Source organism: Ambystoma mexicanum, chromosome 6p (genome assembly GCF_040938575.1).
Source record: "Ambystoma mexicanum isolate Mex_15411 chromosome 6p, UKY_AmexF1_1, whole genome shotgun sequence".
Classification (NCBI taxonomy): Eukaryota; Metazoa; Chordata; class Amphibia; order Caudata; family Ambystomatidae; genus Ambystoma; species Ambystoma mexicanum.
In genome coordinates this window covers 906,856,981-906,879,727 of record NC_090935.1, presented here as the reverse complement: position 1 = coordinate 906,879,727, position 22,747 = coordinate 906,856,981, and the positions used below count along the sequence as shown (strand labels likewise).

The window sequence follows — 22,747 nt, the reverse complement described above, 5'->3', positions numbered from 1 at the left end:
TCCACACATCTAGCTAGCTCTAGCTGAGAGAAATATGTTATTTGGCAATTCAGAACACTTGGTTTGTGGTTGAAAACAACATAAATTATAACAAGCCAACTTGACAAATATATATAACTCATTTGTAGCTTTACTCTCCCGATCTTAAAAAAGGACGCCTACAAGTATCAAAAGGCACATCTCTGTCAGGGTAAAAAATTAAGGACCTCTATGCTTTGTAAGTGCACTTTGAAGTTTAAATACACCCAGCAAAATGTACTGTGCGATAAGGTCACCCGGTGGTACAGGCAGCATTAATCATGCTTTTACAGGACAATGCTGGGATAAATTGGGCACAGCCAGCATAAACATGTTTTTACAGAGGCAAAAACTCGGGACCCTACGCCCTTCCAAAACATCTCTTACTTTCAGAATGCCTTTCATAATCCAACTCTGCCAATGCAAACATTTGTTTTGTAACTGTATTGCTTGATTATATGGAAGCATCATAGCTAACCCCAAAATATTGACTGTTCTCTTTAAACCATGCCACTAGGGCATTCTTAGTCACTACAATTGGCTGGAGCCTAATGTTTTTCTTTGAAACTTTGTCCATTGCCCATATGGCATCTAAAGCATAGGGTCTACAGACCTCCTTCTCCATTTCTAACCAAATACCTCACTAAAATAATGCAAGCCCATTTTGATAATAAAGCCCTGGTAATATTTAAAAAGATCTGGATACCCAAACCCACCATCTTGTACCTTATGCAGCAAAATATATCTAGGAAAACGTGGCCTTTTTCCAATTCCCCATCAGAAATCATGAAAAACCCTATCAATTTTCTTTAGATTCTTTTTCACAATTAATAAAGGAAGTGATTGAATAACATATAAAACTTTAGACAATAGCACGATCTTTATTGCATTTATTTTAGCCCACAGTGTTAGACTTAGCCTCTCTCATTTTTTAACAACCACTGAGATTTTGCTCAAAACCTTATCAATATTAAACCTCACAACTTCCTTCAAGTCTTTTATAACATGAACCCCCACATATTTTACCCCATTTGGAGACCACTTGCACTCCCACAACTCCAGCACTCTCCTATCATATACACTTGAGAGTGGAAAAATCTCTGTTTTTGCTGAATTAATCGTATGACCTGATAACCGACCTACTTCCTCCAACATGGCTTTGTAAGTGATTTCAACCGGGCACTCCACCTAAGTCAATGCCTAGCTTGTGATGCACAATTGAAACCCTTAATTATTTATTTATATCTATACCCTTATATCACACCCCTCTCTTTGAATCCCCCCCTGGTCACACTGAACCAGGAAGCAGGCTGTTTTGCAAAGTTACAAATATTTATTTTAGGTATTTCACAATATATATATATCACACTACTTTAATGGTTATACAATGATCACCAATGGGGTGATGTCACGCTCAATTTCTTTAATCACACGGAGTAATGATAGGAAAAATAATGCAGCATTAAATAATACTTTGTGTGGGTTCAATCAAAATGCAATGTGATTACTCTTTCCCCCTGCACACTACTCAATCCCCCCAATATGCAATATAAAGAGATGGAAGGAGAGAAAACGGGGTTCAGCAATACAGAATTCAACACAGCAGTATCAATCTCAGTTTCCCCCAGCAAACACAGAGAAAACATAATTGATTACAAACTGGTCAGAATGGTTTTGAAGGTGGCTTTGAATGAATGGTAAAACACTGGAAATTGATTTAATTCATTAAAATTGTTTCAATAATAGTGGGAGCCGCTTTGTATGGTATCAGACAAACACTAGCAATGATTATTGAGTAACTAGCAAGTTGAAAACTTAATTCTGAGGTCGGATGCAATGAACAGATATTTCACACATGATAGATTTGAGCCAGACGAAAAATGTGCGGCAAAATTTTCCATGCGCGATTGCGGGAAAGCTATAAGGAGTGATGCGGTTTTGGGTTCATAGGAAAGCTGAGGATGTTAGCTTCAATTAGACACTTGAATTACGTTTCTAGCATACACGCTGAAGAAATTATGAAGGTTTTTGTGGAGGACGTTTTTCAGAGAGAGTCAAAATAGCAAAACAAGAATGCGCTTTTTAAAATTAACAAACAAGGTTTCTTTACACTACGGGAGACTATGGAGATGCAAACTACACGACAGCGCAGCCACCAGCCCAGGATATCTCATTGTTGGTTTGGCCTGCCGAGACGCTCGCCTTTCTTCAGAAAATATATCAGCGCAAAGATGATTTTAACACTACTATTACAAAGGACTATAGGGTAAGAGAAAGAGTTCAGGCAAGACAAAAGGATTTTAACAATGCAGTTCTGGATATAAGAGAAAGGGTTTGGATAGGATGACTTATGAACAATACATTTGCTAGTGACAATCCTATGCTATGGATGCTCACTACCAAGATTTGGAATGGACCCATTAGGGATCTTTCTGGACAGGAATTCTGCTAGCACACCAGACTGGACTCAAGGCGCTCTGGTTCTGCAATCAGCAAGGCAGTCTGGACACCGCACGGTGGGACTGGACTGGATCTGACGGGCTCTGGTTCTGGTTCGCAGCTATCTGCTCACAGCTCGGTTCTACTGGGTTGGATCTTTGGATTCTGGCAATAATTGTGAATAAGAAAGCAGCACATCACAGCCAGGCTGTTCTTTTGTTCCCCTTAGAGGTCTGGGGTAAAATCTGATTTCTGGATTTTAAAGGCCAAGCTGAGAATGGTTCAGCTTTGGAAATGGGCCTTTCTGCTTTCAAAGTTCTGGAGTCTGGAGTCTGGATTTCTCTTGCAAAGTTCTCCGCCAGCAATCGGTTGGTGGGTGAATGTGTGTGTCCCTAGGTCCTAAGCTGTCCCTATTTATGTATTTTCTAAAGGGGTGGGCATGCTGAATTATACTAGCACACCCCCTCGGTATTCTATTGGTTAGGGTCTTTCCTCGCTCTTGATTTGAGGAGAAAACAGAGTGTCATCATGATGTGTTTTATGATCCAAGGAAAACCTCCCCTTTGTCTTTGCACATGAAATCTTCTTTTCCTATAATGCATATTTACAATTTTACAAATTTGATAGCAATAGCATATTTATATCACAGATTTTGTGGAGCAAGTATTCATCCAAGCCCCATCGCGGTGAGAGCTTGGGTCTAGATTTGGCAATTATTCGCACTTTTTGTCTGGATCCAATGTCGGATTCATCCACAATTTTACACATATGTGCGCATGATATCTGGACATAATCATATGAAGTTTCATGTTTTTGGCATCAATACAATTGCTACAAAACCACAATTTCTGCAGTCATGTCCCTGAACATAGCACAGAGCTCTGAGTACTTTTAAAACGTACCCAAAATTTCACATTACCAATGCTGTAATTTTACAATTTTTACAAATTCGCACAGTCCTTTGTCAGTCCTTTTCAAAAATATACTTTTCTGTGCTTTCAGAATAAACAAAACTGTCTGTTCCCGCCCCCAAAGTTTCTGGTGGCTCAAGATCAATCCCCGCCTCTTTCCTCTGGCAGGGGCTTCTGTTGACACTTACATCTGCATATCTTTTCAAGTAAGGAAGTCCTTTGTCTCTCCCAGGAGCAGAAGCCCAAATCCCCTCCCCTCTTAACACCTGAATGTGAGTTCCTGGGCCAGAGAGCAGAAGGGAGGTGCCTTTTGTTGGGGAAAGCTGTGGAATTTACTTTGGAGTTCTTTGGCTTGCATCAGGTCACTTTAAAAATTACTTTATTTAAATTTTTCTTTGATGAAATAAACTTTACATTTTCAAAACAGGCAAATAGAACTCTAATTCCAGTCTTTTAAAACATAGAGATTAAATAGTTGCAACCTACATTACTTTTGATAGCAAGTCACTTAATTCCAACCATTTGATTTTAACTGCACAAGTTTAAACTTCTAATGCAATTAAATGACAGCTGTCACACAGGCGGCCGGTGGTACTGTGTCCATATTTGACAGAGTTTTACAGACAAGCACACTTTTTAATGTGGATATTTCTGGTGATAGATTGTGCTTTTCCTGACATGGTGTGCTCATGTGGATTCCTTAAATAAGGTGATGGGTAACACCCAGCAAGGATGTTGGATATTTTCTGATGTTTTGAACCATTATTTTGTATTTTTCAACAACTAAGGTAAAAGCGATTTCAGAGCACTTCTGTATTTCCTTGCAATAAAACACTGCCTTTCATATAGTTTCCATTTTCTCTCTGTGGGCAGCCCGGTGACAGGTTTCAGCAGTGTGGTCTCCTGTTCCACCAATGACACAGGCAAAGTAGATTGGCAGCCATCTTTTCCGGTTTCACAGCGCAATTTTCATAGGTTTAGCACACATATGGCTTTTTGCAGCCCTTTTGCTGGTTCTGGTACCACCAGCACACAGGAATGTCTCAGGGCAGAGCCTAGTGGGTCAGTACATCTCACAGCTTTCAGAACCATACTGTAACGCTCACCTGACTCCCACGGAGGCGCTTGCCTGGTTTGGAGTGCTGATGCTTCTTCAATGGTGAAGCGCAGGACTCTGAAGATGGACAGGAAGGGCCCTCTACTCTGGCTTCTCTGGCTCACAGGAATATTCCCCTGTGCGTGAAAAGGGAGTATTACCTACTGACTGAGTTATGCTCAAGCCTCCCACTCTCTTCCAACCCTCCACGATACCCTTCCATGATTCCCCGTGAAGTCTCACCTTAGGGTCAGGAAGGATGAGCTCTCCATCCTGCTTCTGATGCAGGGGCGCGTTGAAACCCAGTTACTTCACTGGATTGATGGGAGTTCAGGTAAGCTTGACTATTCAGGTAAGGCTCTGTAAAAGTTCTGTTGCAAGTTCAAAAGTCCAAGCTTAATAATAATGTTCATTGTCTTCTTGCAGCAAGCGCTAATGCTTATGTCTTTTTCCCCTTAGGGGCCGGGGTTCGGAATGCTGGAGCTATGGCGCCGACCCGAACTGAAACGTGCAGTTCCAGTTCCAGTAAATGGCAGGTTAGTTCTGGATGAGCGCTCGGGAACTGTCTTTGCATATGCTCATTCAATGTCTTTATCTTTTTTCCCCATAGGGGCCGGGGTCCGGAAAATGCCTGGAAGCGGCAAGACCCGAAATGAAATGGGAATGACCCAACAGGTAAGTCTTATTCCCTTCCTTCTCTCACCTCTTATTCTTGTCTTTTTCTCTAGGCTCTGGGAAGTGGCTGTGTATCGGGATGATCACTGCTGAAGATGGAGGAACCCAGGAAAGGTGAGTGAAATGCAGCGCTGCAGCGATCGTAACGAAATGCTTTTAAAAATAATGTCTTCCCTTTCAGGATCGTCGGTGATGTCTCGGTGGTGCAGATTTAGCTGGTAAGGTCTCTTGTCTCCCTTTGCAGGTGACCCAGGATGCTGACAGGCGTGGCTGAAGTCCAGATGCAGGAGCTGACACGGTGAGCGTCCAGCTGCGAGGAGCAGAACAACGCGAAGCGTGAGTTGCTGATCGGGTGTGGTTTAAATAGCTTTGGAAGAAGTTCCAAGTGTGTATCCTTCCTCCGATCAGGTATGTATCCTTCCCCGACCACACCCGGGTGGAAAGTAATCCCACAGGTAAAGTAGTTCCATTCAGGCCTCAAGAGGGCCTGGATGTGGCAGCATGGTCTGCATCAGGTAAGTGCACATTAAAACACTTGAACACATGTCTAGCTTTATGAGCCTGGCGCCTAAGGCGCCAGGACAGGGGTCCAACATGAGCCTGGCGCCTAAGGCGCCAGGACTGCGTCCAAAGGGCCCCAGCTTGGGCCCGCTGGCACTCCCCTGGGGGAAATGATGCCTGCCTCTGGGGTTGCTGGGTCGGACCTGGCTCCTTGGAGGTAGGCATCATGACAGGCCTCTTCTAGGGTGATGCGCAGGACTCGGAAGATGGCATGGACCGGACCCCCAAATCTGGCTTGTCTGGCTCGTAGAAATATCCTTCTGTGTGTGAAAAGGGAGTATTAACAATCTGCGGGATAATGCGTAGGCCTCCCACTCCCCTTCTCACCCTCCACGAAACCCTTCGGCGATTCCCCGTGAAGTCTCACATTAGGGTCTGAAAGGATGAGCTCTCCATCCTGCTTCTGATGCAGGGGCGCGTTGTTATCCAGTTACTTCACTGGATCTCGGATTGGTGAGAGTTCAAGTTCGCTTGACTTTTCGGGTAAGGTATCGTAAGAATTATGTTGCAAGTTCAAGCTTTAAATAACCATTGTCTGTTTTCTCTATTTCAGGTGCTGAATGAAGATTCCGAGTTAGGGAATGGAACCGTCGAAGGAAAATTCTGGTGAGTTTTTGATGAGTGGTTCCTCTAGTGTTCTTGCATTAATGCACTAATGCTTGTGTCTTTTTCCCCTTAGGGGCCGGGGTTCGGAAATGCCGAAGATACGACGCCGACCCGAAGTGAGAAGAGATGTCCCAACAAATATCAGGTAAGTCTTAGATGAGCGTTCCACTAATGTCCTTGCATTCGCTCACTAATGCTAATATCTTTTTCCCCTTAGGGGCCGGGGTTCGGAAATGCCGAAGAAACGGCGCCGACCCGAAGTGAAGAGGGATTGACCCAACAGGTAAGTTTTATGGTGGAAATTAAGCCTTTCTTATTCTCTTCCCTAGCTCACCTTTGTTCTTGTCTTTTTCTCCTTTAGGCGCTGAAATGCGGCGGAAGATCCAGATGGTCGCTGATGGGCAAGAAGGCGCCTAGTAAAGGTGAGTGGAATACAGCGCTGCAGCAAGCTATGTGATGTGCTTTTAAAAATGAATGTCTTCCCTTTAGGATCGTCGGCGAGATGACTCTGGAATGCGGATTAAGCAGGTAATGTCTCTTCTTTCTCCTGTTCTCCTCTCTTCTCCCTTTACAGGTGTTCCAGGATGCTGTCAGGCGTGGCTGGAGTCCGGATGCAGGAGCAGACACAGTGAGCGTCCAGCTGCTAGGTGCAGAACAACGCGAAGCGTGAGTTGCTGCTTGGGCGTGGCTTAAATAGCCTTCAAAGTAGTTCCAGGTATGTATTCTTCCTCTAAGGTATGTATTCTTCCTCCGGCCACACCCATGTGGTAAAGTAGTCCTATAGGTAAAATAGTCCCATTCAGGCCTCTAGGTGGCCTGGATGTTGCAGCACGGTCTGCATCAGGTAAGTTCACACCAAGCACTTCTTAACACAAAGTCATCCTTTATGAGCCTGGCGCCTATGGCGCCTGGACTGTTGTCCAACATGAGCCTGGCGCCAAAGGCGCCAGGACTGAGTCCAAAGGGCCCCTACCTGGGGCCGCTGGGACTTACCTCGGGAACATGATGTCTGCCTCTGGGGTTGCTGGGCCCGGTCTGGCTCCTTGGGGGTAGGCATCATGACGCATACCACATTCCAAAGGGTTCGAGAGAAGTATAGTCATGTCGTCCGCAAAGTCAATCTTCATCTCAGTATTACCTACTTGAATCCCTTTTATTTCATTATGTTGCCTAATATACTTGCCAGAAGTTATAGCGCCAAATCAAATAAAAAATGATGATAGCGGGCAGCCTTGCATAGTGCCTTTGGATAAAGAAAATGCCCCAGATATTATACCATTAACTTGTACTTTTGCAGATATATCCAAATGAATGCAATGAATCGCCTGAAGAAATTTAGGACCAAATCCCATTTCTCGCAATGTATAATCCAGAAATTTCCAATTGACTCTATCAAAAGCTTTCTCAGCGTCAAAAAAAACCCATCAGGGCATCTGAATCATTGCTATTACTCGAAGTTATCACATTCAAAATCGTCCTAATATTATCATAAACATATCTTCCAGGAATAAAGCCTACTTGTGATCTATCAACCAGGCCCCCCATATAGCTATATAATCTATTTGACCATATCTTTGTGAATAATTTTAAATCTACATTTAACAATGATATCGGCCGATAGTTCTCACACTTCCGACTATCTGTATCTTGTTTTGGAATGACCGTTATTAAAGCCTCTTTTATTGATTCACACACAGTCCCTGATAGTAAAACATTATTGAATAATTTACATGATACTGGCCCCAGCTGATCTGCAAATAATGTATACAATTCTGATACCAACCCACCTGGCCCTGTTGACTTCCCTCCATTAAGATGTTTTATTGCCTCAACTGCTTCACATACTTTAATATCTGTTTCCACTTTATCATTGCCTTCTGAAGACAACTTTGCAAGCTTAACTTTATCAAAAAATGCTCTCAGATCTTCATCGCGTGGGGAATTGTCATCCCTATATAGTTGCGAATAAAATTCCCGAAAGCGATCACACATCTCAGATTTTTAAGTAATATCTTCCCATCATCTGTCAGCAGAGATGTAACACACGATTCTTCCACCATTCCTTTCAACTTATTCGCCAAAAATCTCCCATTTTTATGCCCAAACTCCCAGAATTTTTGTTTACCATAAAATATTCCTTTCTCCACCATTGTACCCAAATTATTCATCAACTCTCCCTCTAATAACCTTAATTCCTTCTTAATCTATTCAGAATTAGAAAGAGCACATCTTTTCTGTAGGTCCCTAATTTCCTCTTCCATCTTAACTTTTTCTAAATCCTTTCTCCTAGCAGTAGCCGATCTACTAATCAGTTCCCCTCTCATCAACGCCCTAAATCAATCCCAAACTACTTTGATATCAGCCGTATCCATATTTTCTTGAAGATATTTATTAATGAATGTCTCCAATCCCATAATGACTGTCAGATCTTTTAACATTCCTGCTGGTAATCTCCATCTCTTCTTTGTACCTCTCAAATTCATTGCTGACAACTTCATATCAATAAGCGAATGATCAGAGATCACTCTCTCCCTAATGTCTGAACTTAACACATTATTAACTAATTGATTGGTTCTAAGAATATAATCAATACGCGAATATGATTCATGTACTGGCGAATATAAAGTATATGATGTTTCCATATAATGCATTTCACGCCATATATCCACTAAGTTATATTTTCTTGTAAATTCACGAAACATACTGCCAATTCCTTCACCACTATACCTATATACTATACCTAGATTTCCTATCTATCTTACTATCAAGTATGGTATTAAAATCTCCCCCTAAAATCATATTTTCCCCTTTCATTTCCTTCAACAAATAACTTAATGTACCAAAAAATTGCGCAGTTGGGGAACACAGAGCATAAATAGACCCTTTAGTCACCCTTTCCCCATTATTTATTATATCTACTAATAAAATGCAGCCATCATCATCCTTTACCACCTTTTCAATTGTTACTGCCAGTCCGCTTCTGAGCAAAATACTCACTCCTCTCGACTTAGACTCATAACAATTAGACACTGTCTGCGTATACCTAGAATTAACTAAAAACATTTCAGATTGTTCAATCAAATGTGTCTCCTGAAGAAACACTATATCGCCCCCACTTCTCCAAATTCTTGCTAATACCTTTCTCCTTTTAACTACACAATTCACACCGTTCGCATTCCAAGAAATAAAGTTAAACGGCATCTTTCCCACTAAATTGTAGCATCTATTTTATTAACAGTGAACCGAGTATATAATACACTAATCTCCACAAAAAGTAGCCCATTACATAAAGATCAGATAATTCAAAGGAAAACAAATACAAAAAAAGACAAATAAAACATACTAACAGTAAACAGATAACTTAAGCATATATCCAACAACATAATCCGATATCCATCAGACACCTTGTAAGTTCCCTTATTTACATGACCTATAGTATCCCAAACTATACCCGCCAGTTGTCTGTGCCCAATATTTTAAGCCTTCCATCAATAATTATTCCCTTCACCCAATACAATTCTATCTTATATTGTACCTTACCAATCTTCCCACACAGCCTCCTCAGTGAACTACTATTCAGCTTCTAATCCAATATTTCCTCCTATCTAGTATATTAATTGCACTCTAAGTCCCCAAGTAACTATGAAATGCTATAAATCAACAAAATCTTAAATCCATCAGCCTATCATACAGAAACCAACCAGATAGACCCTTAAGTAAAAGACATATAGTATCTAAACTGTGCATCAAAATTCCTAGCTTAACATTGTATAACTTAACTAATTCATCTAGCCCCTCGCCTATAAACAACCCCCTCTCAATTCCATATAACATAGTCATTGGTCTCCTTTCATCAAGTCACAAGATTATCCCAAGCATTAAATACTATATACACTATACCTCATCTTCCAGCCTAAATATATTCTGCTATCCCCATTCAAAAATAACTTAAATCAATTTTCCTTAACATTTCTCACTACCCCAATTCCAATATCCACCTCCCTTATTATCTTCACGTACAACACACATACATAACAGTTGTACATCAATCTACTTTTACCAGTTTTATAGTATAATGTAAATCTAGACATATTTCTCACTACCCCAGTTCCAATATCCACCTCCCCTATTATCTCCATGTACAACACACATACATAACAGTTGTACATCAATCTACTTTTACCAGTTTTATAGTATAATGTAAATCCAGACATATTTATCAAATAACCATAACTTGTAGATTTTCATCTGACCACTGACTGCCTAAAGGAAAGCGCACATGCCGAGATCCATACTTTTATTCTTGTTCATTACAATCATTATGCAAATATAATACCCTTTCAACTGCTTCAGGTATCATGCATATACATATGTAAAATCAAAACAGTCAAGCATCACAGGTCTCGGATAGCCTCATACACTCCCCACAGGTCAACAAGGCTATCACCATCAATCAGAGCAAAAACCAAACATTGCAGCATGTAATCTCAAAAATCAACATGGCTTTTACATATATTTAAACTCCCCGGTTCTGTTCACACCGTATATGTTTCCCTCTAATAACACATGGGGAGGATAGAATGGTGCAAAAGGAGAGTTGTAATGATTGCAAACACAGGCCTTAATGATAGCATTTAATAAATTATTGAAAAGTTTCCCCATATTACTCAAGCAATGACAAGTAATAATGAAATCCATAGTGCTACCATTACCATCACTAAGATACAGAGTGCCTGATCATTCGATATTAGCATTCAGTGTACAACACTACACATCTGCTTCACATCTCCATCAATCATAGTAACTTGTGTAATTATCAGCAGAATACTCCTGTACATTTCCAAATAACATCACCACACAACATCTACTTTGGTTACTTATTTGATTAGATAGTACACACTGCAATATAGTCAGAGAATCACACTGTAGTATTTCCCCAGTTTACAATCATAAAACTTCGCTTAATTGGCTTTACTGCATCACTTATGGCCTCCAAGTGATCCCTTTATAATGAGCTGTAGTTAGTCTGTCTACATAAGGGAATTTTCCATTAGTACAAACAACATTCAAGCAGCAGCATGTTGATGTATTCCCTCCATGCGGAGCTCGGTACACGATGAGCCATATGTTGTAAAACACTATTTACGCAGAGTAACGTAGTATTTCAACTTCACCAATAGATTCCATACATGCTTATTGCTGATTCGAGGTACTCCTGCCATATAGTCGCAGTGCACTTCCAGTTCCACTAATGTGAGCTACTCACCCAATATGATCTGAAGACAAACCCCATCTGTAATATTTTTCGATTACAGCCAGTCTTAGAGACATTCCTAATTGCATGATGCGCTCCAAACAAACACTTCATTGAACTGAGTAAGGCAGGGTCTTCGTGTAGGGTATTTAGCGCCTCCAAGCTCTTTTTTTTCCAACAGGGGGAATGTTCATGCAATAGCGATATAGAAATGCAGGGTAGAGACATGCACTGATCCACGCAATGACCACAATTGCATAAGGCCAACTTTCTTGCAAGTATTTTTTCAAACTGTGAGTATACATCTTCCCTCTACACTGTCTGTCTACCTCTCTCAGAGCCAGCAGTAAAAAGCGGTACAGCTGAGCCCAGACCCAAAAGAGTCTATGCTGCATGCCCCAAGCCCGCCACTAAAGATAATGGTGCTAAGCCTATTTCAGACTCATCATCAAGAGTCGATGTCCGCAGCGGTTCCTAACATTCAAATATTATGTATTTACTCTAGTCTCAAGACTCGGGACTGCGGGCACAGATCGGCAGAACCAAAAGGTGAACTGCAGCTCCCTCTTTCACTGTCCCTCGAGTGATGTGTGTGACAGTTCAGTCTTGCCCCAGCTGGGAGGGAGGGGGGGGCCACATACCCCTGTCCATTACTGTTCTAAAATAACCTTCAGCCGTAATACTAGAGCCGCTAGCAGGACAGAGACTGATCTGCAGTAACAACACAGGAAATTTTAGAATGGCGGCACACGTTTCAGTTAGTCAAGCAGTCTTCCCTTCAGCTTTATCAAATGCAGTTAGACTTGACTTTCCTGATAATGGAGACACTACGATCAAGCCCGCCTGGCTCAGCCTTCCTTCCTCACCTTTCATGTCGGCTGCAAGGATTGGCTGATTGATCGATGATTCCTTGGAACACAAGCTTACTCCTGCCATCAGCGCAAATATCGAGCATCCAAAAACCCCCAAGCTCCAATCTTCTGCATCTGCCATTACGTCCATTGAGCTTCCGGAAGTTCCAATGTGTGTCAGTTCAGATCTATTTATTTACGTCCGTAGATGCTTTCCTCCATGCAGTGAGCCACGGAACTTGGAAAAACAACAACACTAGTTTCAAAATGTCTAATCTAACGGACTTTTCTTGGTGGCCATTTCTTCCCTATAATAATGCAGGGAATATAGCAGATAAGAATAATAAAAACCAAATAAACCTCGAAAAAGAAAATGGAGGGTCCATCGAATTCAAAACAGTAAAAAAAAAATCAAACAGTCATATGTTTTTTCTTTCTTGCTGCATTTTATGACGTAACTCAGATGATGTGCTTTCCATAGGGTCCAAATCGAGATCAGTTAAAAAAGCCTCTGGTGATTTGTGAAATGTAAAGGAGTGCAGAAGCCCATCTTGAATTACCCTAAATATAGCAGGGTATATCATCTAATATTTCATTTTCTTATCTCGTGCTTTAATTTAAGCTTTGTCAAAAGCTCGCCTTTTTTTCCAAAACATCTTTACTTAAATCGGCGAAAATCATTATCTTGTTGCCTCCCCAATTGATGTGCCTTAATTCTCGGCCTCTTTTTAATGAGCTCATTAATGGGGAACCTCAAAAATTTGATAATAAAATGTCTTGGACCTTCTCCAGTGGATGGTTTAGGACCCAAGTACCTATGAGCCCTTTCAATATCTAAAGCTAAGTTGGAATCCAAATCCAATATTTTAGCTAATACCCTCTGTAAAAAGTCAATTGGGTTACCTTTTTCTGCATTTTCAGGAAAACCAGCAATCCGGAGGTATTTTCTTTGTGAAAAATTCTCCTTTTCAGAGATCTTCGAAGTCAGTCTCTCATTTAATATCTGCAGATCCCTCACTTGGTCAGTTAATTTCTGAGTCTTCACATCCACCAGGTTCAAATGAGTTTCTGCTAAGTCTACTCTCTGGATCACTTCCATAAACTTGTCTTCTGATTGAAAAAGCTTGTTTTTTATTTCTGCAAAGTCAAGAGTTACTTTGGTCACTAACTCTAACAATTTATCTTCTCTGCCATCATCATTAACTTTCTTCTCCAATCCTTTTTGTCTTTTTGCTGGCTGAGTCCTTTCTGGAGTATCTGGTACAGACATATTAAAGTAAAAGTAAGAAGGGATCAATATTCAGGGCACAGGAGCACAGCCTTTACGCTGCCATCCCTGGAGCTGAGAGTTCTAGAACTCGTGGTAGCTTTTTATCATTGTACAATGCATCTTACACTGTAGTACAAGGGGGTGTATTTTTATTTGGCCCCAGACTAACACTCAGAGGAGTATTGATTACTCTAGGTGTGCTAAAAGGATAGGTTGGTGGCAGCAGTGACTTTCCCCACTTTTTGGGGATTGTTTTAGCTTTACCACGTTTGGCTACTAACTGTGGCTAGTTTAAACATGGCCACAACACATGCATTTACGCCTGTCCTTTTGCCATCTTGTTCTTTAGCCTTCTTCCTGGCTTGAGAGGCCAGGAACATCCTTTTAAGGATTTTCAGTGCCAGGGAAAGCAGGAGCTTTTGCCGGTCTACTGGAGGGCTGTGGGTTTTTGTTGGCAGGATGTGGGCTGGGTCTGTCTGACCCCAATCCACAAACTGGTTTCGGTGTCTCTGAGTGGTATGCATGAATGTTGCCTCCAGTGGTCCTTAATGGACCACTGTTGGGGTGTGTGTGTGGGCTAGTCCTGCTATTGGCTAGTGAGGGCAGCAGCTCTTACCTGGCTTTTAGGATAAGAATAGGACCCCTGCACCCATTCTTCAGAGATCCTGGAGAAACCTGAAGGAGCCAATTATCCTATCCAGCTCTGAGACCCGTGAAGAAACATGAGACCTGACTGACGGAGGCCTGGCAACCAACTTCTGCTGCTGTCCTGGAGGAGCCCTGTCTTGCTCGTGATCTTTAGTAGTCCTGCGAAGGAGCTGTGACACTTGGAGGTGAGGGACCATCCATTCCCGACGTCTGCTCAGTGCCCTGCCAAAGGAATCCTTTGGAAGTGCCATGGAACCGTACAGCGGCTGACCAGCTTTGTTTTTGGGCTACCGTGCTGCCGGCATCATCGTACCGAGTTTCATCCTGAAATGCGGGGGATTCTCAGCTGGCCCTACGAGACTACCTCCTGCAGAACTTCGGCATCCTAGCATCGAGGGGACCCGAGATAGGAGAGAAAGTCAGACCACAGCTGCTGAGTCCTTTTGTTTCACCCTACGGTGGTGGCCACTCTTTGAAATAGCTTACCTGGGGGCGTGGCCAACTGGCGACCGATGAAGACGTGAGCCCGTAGAGCTCCCGAAGCCGCCAGCTACATCCTGCAATATCCTGCGAATTTGGGCTAATCCAGCCCCAAAAAAGGTTCCTACAGGGTGGCGGAACCCTAGTAGGAACGATATCTGCAACTGGAGCTGATTCCGAAGCGCCAATCCCGAGATATCGGCATTTAGAAGGAGAAGCAATCGGCGCCAAACGGAAATCAAAATGGCCGACAGAGACACAATCTAGACCCACAGGCGCTGCCTCTCGTGGAAATCGAAAGAAACTCGTCTGAAATTGGGAGGGGCCCATCCAGCAGATTCGACGCCAACCATCGCTGGGGGACTCAGCCGCCCAAGCTATCAGTGCTGACCCCCCCCACTCCCCGCGGTCCTTGCTGGGACGCCCATCTATCGGAATGACCCCCGGCTTCGCCGAGGCCTGCAACAACAACGGACTTTGCGGGACCAGCACGACAGACCAAGCAGAGCGGGCGCTCCGATCCTTCGACAGCAGCAACGGCCGCTGCGGTGCCGAACGAAGCCTGGTGAGCGGTATACGGCGGAGCCGGTAAGGAGGAAGGGGAGGAGGGGAGACGCGATCCTGAGACACCGAAACTTAGCAAACGGCACCCCGGGCTTACCGTCCGCCAGCCCGCCTACGCTTCCCCGACCTCTGCCAAGAATAACGGGGGGAAACACAAGAGCAGCACCCCCCCACACACCGGACATGGGCAAAGATAGGCTTAGAAGAACTGGAACCCAGAACACAATGGAACAATACACAACGCCTGCCCCGACATCTTCCACGGCCCAGAATAGAACCGATGAATCACCAGACCCTGAGGCCGACATATCCCTTAGGGACGTGATGAATGCTATCTCCAATTCTCGATCTGCCATGGAAGTCAAAATGGATAGCATCTGTACGGAGGTCTCTCTGCTGCGCCATGACCTGCAGAAATTATCATCTCGAACAGGGGAGGCGGAGGCGCGCATATCAGTGGCAGAAGACAATGTGAGAGGCATGGGCCAGCAAATGAATGCAGCACTAGGTCGCATTAAACTACTGGAGGAGAGGGTGGAAGAGGGAGAGGGCCGATCGAGAAGAAATAATATCCGCATCCTCGGCCTGCCAGAGAAAGAAGAAGGACCCAGCATGGAGCTGTTCCTCGAACAATGGCTCGCCGATTTATTCGCTCCTAAATCTCTCTCAAACTTCTTCTCAATTGAACGGGCACACCGGATACCAACTGGCAGACCAACTCCCGGAGCACCGCCACGAGCGATAATAGCCAAGATCCTAAATTACAGAGATCGCGACGCGATACTCCACATGGCAAGGACGAATGGAGCCATGACCTATAACGGCTCCAGGATAGCCTTCTTCCCCGACTTCACCAAAGAGGTACAAAGAGCAAGGCAATCCTTTGACACTCTCAAAAAGAGATTACAAGGGCTGAATGTGAAATATGGTCTGCTATTCCCAGCCCAGCTAAAAATCTTTCATAAGGGCACTACTGTGCATTTCACTGATCCAAGAGAGGCATGGAGCTGGGCAGAACGCAACCTAGAAGGTGAATGGGGCCCATGGAGAAGACAGGAAAACCGTAGAAATAGACCCCGACCAAACAGGCCACCAAATGAGCCGCCACAGCAACCGATGGAAGAAATAGCACAGAATGCCGACGCCTAAACACAACCGACAAACATACGGAGGCACGAGCAGGAAAGAACACTACTCAGAACGGCTGGCGGCTGCGTTAAGACACATCACGCAAGCCACCCCCCCGATTGCAATCGGTATAGAACAGACCCTGCAATCACCCGCCGTGGTACCACCAACCCACGGCGGCCTAAGCAAGTTACGGACTCTTCACTACGGCACCTCCACCGCCACAGTGACAAGAGATACCCCAAGTTCAACGGTTTGATTAAGTTTGGTTGTGTGGGCGACAGATGCTTCAGTTGGGGAAGGAGTATAGGGAGGGGGGTAAGTTGGGATTTGTTCACGTTCTATGCTGGCAACAAGGAAAGCACGGCTTAGACAAGCACGCTGAAATGGGAAGACAACAGGGCAGTCCAAACACCGATAGAGCAGGACTCCTCTCGTCTAAACTGCTACCAATGGCACAGACATACGAACAAGATAAGAAATGAGTGCGAAAGGGACAGACACCAAAAAACTTAACATCATGACATGGAATGTCAATGGCCTGGGAAGCAGTATCAAGAGAAGACTAGTAACACAATACCTGAATCGAAACAACCCGGACCTAATACTGCTTACTGAGACACATTTGGCCGGCACAAGATGCCAATTTTTCAAAAGAACCAAATACCGTACAGCAATACATGCAGGTTTCTCAATGGGCTCGAGAGGTGTGCTTATATTAATACACAAAAGAATCCCTATAGAGATATCCAACATAACCCAGGACACCGGAGGGAGATTTGTCCACATAAATGGAACGCTATGGAATCAAACCATTGCCATACTGGCGGTCTATGCTCCCCCGGCGCTCACAAATACCTTACTCGACGACATCACACCGATCATAGCCAACAACACCGCGGATATACTAGTTGTAGGTGGAGACTTCAATGATGTAATGGACATTAATCTAGATCGTACACATATCAGGGGGAGAAATCCGATGATACCGACGAAATTAGCCATCTTTGCCACAGCATTGGGACTGAAGGATGCATGGAGGGATCTGCACCAGATGGAGAAACAATACTCTTTCCATTCAGGCGCGCATGCATCGTTGTCTAGACTAGACTACTTCTTCCTCCCTGGTGTAGACATACATAAAGTAACGGAGGCAACACTCCAGCCCAGGGGGATCTCGGACCACTCACCGCTGAAGATCCTACTCGAAACAGAACGACCCAGGCCTCCACTGACTTGGCGCCTGAACTCGTATTATTTAGGGTTCAAAGAGTTAGTAGAAAAGATGCAGGAAGCCACTGTCTCATATTTCGAAACAAACCAGGACTCGATAGAGGACCTAGGAACCATATGGGAGGCGTACAAAGCAACCCTGAGAGGGGTAGTACTGAGCTGGACTGCTGCACACAAAAAAGCGCACAGGAAGGAGGTTGAAGACGCTGAAACAGAGGTCAGAAACGCTGAAGTGCGATATATAAACACAGGCGCATCAGATGACAACAGAGCCCTACAAGCGACACAAAAGAAGCTGCATGATGTCACACTTACCTGTGCGAAACAGGCACACAGGACAATGCGTACCAGGCTATACGAGACTGGAGACAAGGCCGGCAAAATGCTGGCGTGGCTGGAAAAAAGAGAGGAGGGTCAACACCAGATAAGATGTATCACTACCAGGAATGCAGAACAGACCTATACCGACTCAAGCATTGCTGAAACCTTTGCAGAGTACTATGAGGCATTGTACGCTCCCCCGACGACTGCACTGGATCCCAGCATCCTGGACACACTCACCATTCCACACCTAAGCGATACGCAAAGAGCGAGTTTGGAAACAGAGATTACAGAGGAAGAACTGTCGACAGCCCTATCCCAACTCCAAAATGGGAAAACCCCAGGGCCTAACGGCTTCCCAGTGGAAGCTTGGAAAAAGATCGGCAATGAGCACATAGTACCACAGATGCATAAAATGTTCCTATATGCCAAAGGTAAAGGAATTCTGCCCCCGGATCTGAGAAAGGCCACTATAGTGGTGATACATAAGGAAGGCAAACCAGCAAACATATGCAGCTCCTACAGGCCGATCTCACTTATAAACATAGAAGCTAAGATACTGGCCAAGACACTGGCTAACAGGCTCCAGACAGTCATACACACCCTTATCCATCCAGACCAATGTGGCTTTATGCCACGGAGATCCACACGAATGAATATCCACAGGCTACATGCCGCCATTGAGAAGTCTCCATCGCTGCGGGATGCACTAGCACTCCTCACGATTGATTTCGAAAAAGCCTTCGATTCAGTCCACTGGGAGGCCTTGTGGAGCATTATGGGTAAAATGGGGTTGGGTGAGCAATTCATAGGCTGGGTCAAGCTGCTCTACAACACACCGACAGCTGAGATAAGGGTAAACGGGTGGACATCACGTAGTATTAACCTGGGTAAAGGGACCAGGCAGGGCTGTCCCCTTTCGGCAATGCTATTTGCACTGGCAATCGAGCCCCTGGCAATAATGCTGAGAGAATCACAGTTGTGGAAGGGGTTCCGGTGGGCCCGAGATTGGGAGGATAGGGTTTCCCTCTATGCCGACGATTTACTGATCTACATGAGTGATCCACTAGTATCATACCCCATCGTCACCCAAATACTAAATAGATACGGAGCATTTAGTGGTCTACGGGTAAACTATAACAAATCCATCCTTTTTCCGATCCAAGGAACTGATACGACAGCTCTACACAATTGCCCATATAGAGTAGAAACCGAGCATTTCAGATATCTTGGGGTACAGGTTGCGACGGACCTCACGCAATATGTTCCCCAAAATCTCCATCCAATCAGAGATAGATTTGCGAATGATGTGAAACACTGGATGACCCTACCCCTCACCCTGCTAGGAAGGGCGGCAATGTTTAAAATGCTCACTCTGCCACGATTCGTGTACATCCTCCAAAACGCCCCACTGTATGTACCCAAGATAGAATTCCTAAAAATAGATGAGACTCTCAGAAAGCTCCTCTGGGGTGGAGGGCATCCACGGATCGCGCTCAAAACCCTACAACGTTCCGCATGGGAAGGAGGTATAGGACTGCCCCACCTACAAACATATTATTGGGCAGCCCAGATGCCGGTGATAAATGATATCCTGCATAACAACCCTGAACTACCACATATTAAAGCGGATAGCCAGATGAGTGCCGGGCTCACCCCATTAGAGACCCTCTACAATAGTAGGGTACGCATGATCCCCAACACGATTAGAGCACATAGAACGCAAATATGGCTAGATGCACACAAGCACCTGGGATGGGATGGGAAACTCACGCTGGCACAGCCCCTATGGCGTAACAAACGTCTGCCGGAGCTAAGTAAAATCCCAAAATGGGCGACCTGGGAATCAGCTGGGATAACAAGGCTAGCAGACATAATACAAGATGGAGCAATAATACCATTCCAGACCCTGCAGGACAAATTCAACCTACCCCCCACAGAACACTTCCATTACAGACAAATACATCACGCACTTATCACATGTGAGATCGACCCACCGAACATTCCAGATTGCACACCAATTGAGAGAAACATCGTGGTAGATCGTATCGATAATAAAATAACCTCCACAATGTACAATGCAATAGCCTCTTTCGCCACAACGGAACTTACAGATCTGAAAGCAAAATGGGAAAGAGATGTGGGACCAATACAACCGGAAGAATGGATCAAAGCACTCATGTATCCGAGGGAAATTGCCATCTCGGCTAGAATCAGATTGATCCAACTCAAAATTCTACACAGGGTATACTATCCGAGAGAAGCTTTACATCAATGGGGGAGAGCAACTGATCCCAACTGTCTAAGGTGCCAACAGGCGAGGGGGACCTTTTTTCACATCTTGTGGGAATGCCCACGAATCCAAATTTTCTGGCAGAAATGTTGTGACAGGTTATCGGCAGTCATCGGCCGACGAATACCCATGGACCCCAAATTGCTATTACTAGGGATGGATGACGACCTAGACATCCCCCGATATGAGAAACTCATGCTGGCAACAACCACGGGACTCATAAAGAGGAATCTGGCCCAGTTGTGGGGCTCACCCTTATCCCCTCAATGTGACCAATGGATAACAGACGTGGATATCTGTGTGCAAATGGAAATGAGAATATACACTACCAGAGGGTGCCCAGGGAAAGCACGCAAGATCTGGCAAAAATGGGAAGACACGTAGGGCTCTGCGAACTCATGAATAGACTTGACAGGGAAAGCACGCAAGATCTGGCAAAAATGGGAAGACACGTAGGGATCTGCGAACCCATGAATAGACTTGATAAACGTTTGGAGTCCTGCGAAGACTCATCTGCACAATGTATAATTTGGACGCCTAGTAACCCATTTCATGAAGGACCTAAAACTCTGAAACTTGCAATGTGCATGAAGAGCTATGCTTAGTGATTGCCTGTATGCCCGAGCGATGACTTGTTATTAACTTGTATGTATATGTTTACGTTTATAAAATAAATAAAATATGTTATTAAAAAAAGAAATAGCTTACCTGACCCGAGTCCAGTCCTGAGAGGGGTGCTAAATCGAGTTTTTCTGCATTCTTCGACCAAGAGTCCTTACAGCAGTAAAAGACACCAACCAGAGATCAGCTTGAACCTGCAACCCCATGGAATCGAGGACTGCGACTTTTTCAGTGGGAAAAGCAACATTAGACCACCCTCCTTTGTTCTGCCAAGTCTGGGGAAAAATCGGAGTACGGGGGGTAAGTTACAGAGTTTCTAACCTACCCCTATACTCCCATTATAAGTCAGTGGGAATATAATAAAGCTTAATTCTAACACTTTTGGCTTTGCCATTGCTAGCTTACGCAAGACATCTGACTGTTGTTGCTACTTTTGGACATTAGTCTATCTTGAACCCAAACCCTAAGAACCCTTCAATGGACCCCAGAGACCCTACCTGGATTGTTTCCTACCTTCTAACTTCTGTGGAATTTAACTTGAACTATTGGGCAAAAGACCTCAGACAACTTGGGGCTGGACAATTTTAGTTAGGGATCATCTCTTTGGACCTTGTTGTGCATAATACTCTTCTAACCTTTCCTATGCAGGAGTTTCTAATGTGTATTATGCCCTATAACAAAGTGAATGTATCTATGTATGTAGTTTGATAGTGTTGTGTCTTAAGTCTACCTGCTAGTAGTCATTTTTCTACAGTGTGTTTTGGCGCCATAAATAAATAACTGTATTTTTATACATCCTGTCTAAGGGTAATCTGTGATTCCCATTGTGTGACCTCATTGTGGACCCCTTACAAGCTCACCACCTCTGAAGAACTTAGCCTTGACCGCCTGTCACTGCTAGCTAAACTAGCTAATATGGTTTGGCTACAGCTTCCCAGAGTTGTTCCTGTCATAATATAGGTTGGCCTTCTATACATCTGTCCACCAGGCCAGAGTATAGAAAATCAGTCCTAACAAATAGTTTTCACAAATTCACATTCTTTTAATTGCAACCATGACATTCTTCGGAAGAACTTCTCTGCCTTTATCAAATGGCCTGAAAAGCTAAATGATATTTAAAACATAACACAAGCAGGTTTCCCAAACCTTACATGCTATCAATCAATTGCTTATTCATATTTAGTATAAAACACTAAAACAATGTTTCAGTAAAGAAAGGATTATATTGAGCAAGTTTATTATTGTAACCCTTATATTAAGAGCCCTCATCGTTCCAATGGGAGGGCGGACTACTTCAGTATCCCCCTGACTCTACAGTTTGAATCGACAATGAAATAGAATATGATTGACAAGCTTGAATTACCTCTGATTATACATGAACAGTGACAACAGACTCCTATCATGAGCAGTATGGTATTTGGAGTCCAATCTCAAAAATGAGTTTTCAAAACAGTGCCTGCTGAAGAGTTTAAGCATTTAGTCCATCAGTGGCTTATGTTTTTAAGAACCGTATTCTAATATTCTGAAGCATGGTTGTGAACTATTATGATTGATAGTCGGTGAGAATTTGAGGTAGCCCCCTTCCGTTGGACAACTCAAGAACTTTTCACATGGTTCTCTTTACTAACGTATGTTTGAAGACATTGGTGATTGCTCAGTGTTTGCTTTGATTGTTTAAACTTTTTAAGTGTTTTGTGCTACATAGGAATAAGCAATTGATTGACCTCATGTACGTTTTGGGAAACTAGCTCTGTCCTTATATTTTGGATTACTTTTTT

General features: G+C 43.8%; 1 protein-coding gene across 4 annotated transcripts in view; it reads left to right on the top strand.

Annotated features, from left to right (window-relative positions):
- YTHDC2 (YTH N6-methyladenosine RNA binding protein C2) overlaps positions 1-22,747 on the top strand; it is a 2,707,399-nt gene that overhangs the window by 2,265,180 nt on the left and 419,472 nt on the right. The gene's annotated exons all lie outside the window — the stretch shown is intronic.